The sequence below is a fragment of the Moschus berezovskii genome, chromosome 22, assembly GCF_049115385.1.
Source record: "Moschus berezovskii isolate FMDL1 chromosome 22, NW_MosBer_1.0, whole genome shotgun sequence".
Classification (NCBI taxonomy): Eukaryota; Metazoa; Chordata; class Mammalia; order Artiodactyla; family Moschidae; genus Moschus; species Moschus berezovskii.
This window is the reverse complement of record NC_142481.1, coordinates 5,985,102-5,987,618: the sequence shown is the minus strand read 5'-3', so window position 1 is coordinate 5,987,618 and position 2,517 is coordinate 5,985,102. Positions and strand designations below refer to the sequence as shown.

The 2,517-nt window shown below is 43.3% G+C and overlaps 1 pseudogene; it reads left to right on the top strand.

Annotated features, from left to right (window-relative positions):
- The first annotated feature begins 1,284 nt into the window (after positions 1 to 1,284).
- Positions 1,285 to 2,297, top strand: LOC148774309 (vomeronasal type-1 receptor 4-like; annotated as a pseudogene).
- Positions 2,298 to 2,517: the final 220 nt, after the last annotated feature.

The window sequence follows — 2,517 nt, the reverse complement described above, 5'->3', positions numbered from 1 at the left end:
TACATGCCTTGCAGGATTTGATTTGTAATTTGTATTGCTGTGTTAATATCATTTGCAAATGCTAATTCATTGCCATATTGTCTATTACAAATAGATAATTGTATCACCTGAAAATAATAATTTAGTAACTCCTTACACTAATTAATCATGCATGAGTGTTTTATGTCCCAAAGTTTATGGCATTACATGTGACTGTTTAACAATTTCTGGGATACATGCTATTATCACTGCTTTTCTGAAATAAAAGCAAAGATCTTCCTGTCTGCATCTTAATTCTGAGCCATCCTCATCTTCATGACATTACCTTGTCTTGGGCAGGTTCCTGCCAGATTCTCCCGGCAGCAGTGCATGTACATATAGCAAGACAGCTAAAGCCTCAGTCACACTACACAGTGCCCTCCAGAATAAAACTTGACAAAACTGGAATCTTCTTATAATGGAAGTTATAAAATAGTACCAGTCTAAAATGAAAGAACAAGTTGTGAAAAAAAGCAAAATATAAATCTGGATTGATATGAACACAGGTAGTTAACATTTTGGCAGAAAGAGGGGATCGATGCACTTTTTTTTTTTATCAGTCCAGTGGGTTTCAAGTCCACACTCTGTCCTAAAAGCAGATTTTGACAAATACTCAACCGCTCTGTGGTTATCTTACCCTTCTCTGTATCATTAAGGTCAAACAAGGGTCTGGCTCATAGATTTTGAAGAATGAAGAAGTGATCACATGTAGAGCCTGCAGGGATTACTTTTACGTATTCAGTTCAGTTCAGTTCAGTTGCTCAGTCGTGTCCGACTCTCCGCGACCCCATGAATCACAGCACGCCAGGTCTCCCTGTCCATCACCAACTCCCGGAGTTCACTCAAACTCATGTCCATCGAGTCGGTGATGCCATCCAGCCATCTCATTCTCTGTCGTCCCTGTCTCCTCCCACCCCCAATCCCTCCCAGCATCAGACTCTTTTCCAGTGAGTCAACTCGCCACATGAGGTGGCCAAAGTATTGGAGTTTCAGCTTTAGCATCAGTCCTTCCAATGAACACCCAGAATTGGTCTCCTTTATAATGGACTGGTTGGATTTATATATTAATGCTCCTTAAATATCATACATGCAGCTGTTTATATACTGCTAGTTTCCGAGCGGGAACTCATGTTAAGTGGAGAATACGAGATACCAGCTGACACCATGCATGTAACCCACACCTCATGTTCCCAGGCAGGATATTCTAACTCACAAGACAAGCATCAGTGACTGTGAACTGAGAGGACAGCCAGCAGCGATTGGACAATGGACATGATCATCTCAACACAGACTGTGGCTGGAATCCTGGGGAATTTCTCACTCCTTTGCGGTTATATCGTCCTTCACTTCACTGGCTCCAGGATAAGGTCCACAGATTTGATCCTTAAGCACCTGATTGTGGCCAACTCCTTGGTCCTCCTCTGTAAAGGGGTCCCCCAGACAATGGCAGTCTCGGTGGAAGCAGATCCACAGTGATTTTGGCTGCAAACTTCTCTTCTTTCTGCACAGAGTGGGGAGGGGAGTGTCCATCGGTAGCATCTGCCTCTTGAGTGTCTTTCAGGTGATCACGATCAGTCCCGGAACTCCAGGTGGGCAGCGCTGAAAATAACAGCTCCCAAGTGTGTGGTTCTCTCTCTTTTCCTGTGTTGGATCCTGCAAATGCTGGCAATTGTCATTTTTCCTATATATATATAACTGGAAAATAGAGTGACAAAAACATCACAAAGAAAACAGATTTTGGATACTGTTCTGCTGTTCATCATGACGGAACCAGAGAGGCATTGTGTGCAGTGTTGCTATTATTTCCTGATGTTTTATGTTTGGGGCTCACGCTCTGGGCTGGCAGCTCCATGGTTCTCATCCTGTACAGACATAAGCAGCAGGTCCAGCACATTCAGGGGACCGACCCCTTCCCCAGGTCCTTCCCTGAGTCCAGAGCTTCCAAAACCATCTTTCTCCTGGGGAGCACTTTTGTCTATTTTTATACTCTTTCCTCCATCTTTCAACTTGTTGTGGCTCTTTTTGATCATCTGAGCTGTTTCCTTGTGAACAAGACTGTAATCATAGCAGCATGCTTCCCTACTGTCAGCCCCTTTCTGCTCATGAGCCGTGACTCCAGTGTACACAGGCTCGACTTTGCCTGGATAAGAAATAAGAAAATCCCCTACTATTATGTGCTATATGTGAATTGGATGTATTTCCACAGTGCACAGTTGCCAATTCATTCATTCCTTCCCTTGCAGTGTCCAAAGAGAATTTTTGAAGTGGAACCTGAATAAGAATGGCTCCCAGTCTGATTCGTGTTGTTGGTAGAATGTGTTTCCTTTGACAGACTTACATTTGAATTCTGTCCATCTACCATGCCTGCATTGGCAAATTGAGTCCCTCTCCTGTTTTCAGTCTCTTGTCTTTCAATTATCTCTATTTGACTCCTAAAGTTCAGGTGAGTCTAATCAACCCACCTTCCTTAACCAGAACAATCTGTTTTAGTCAGCTAGG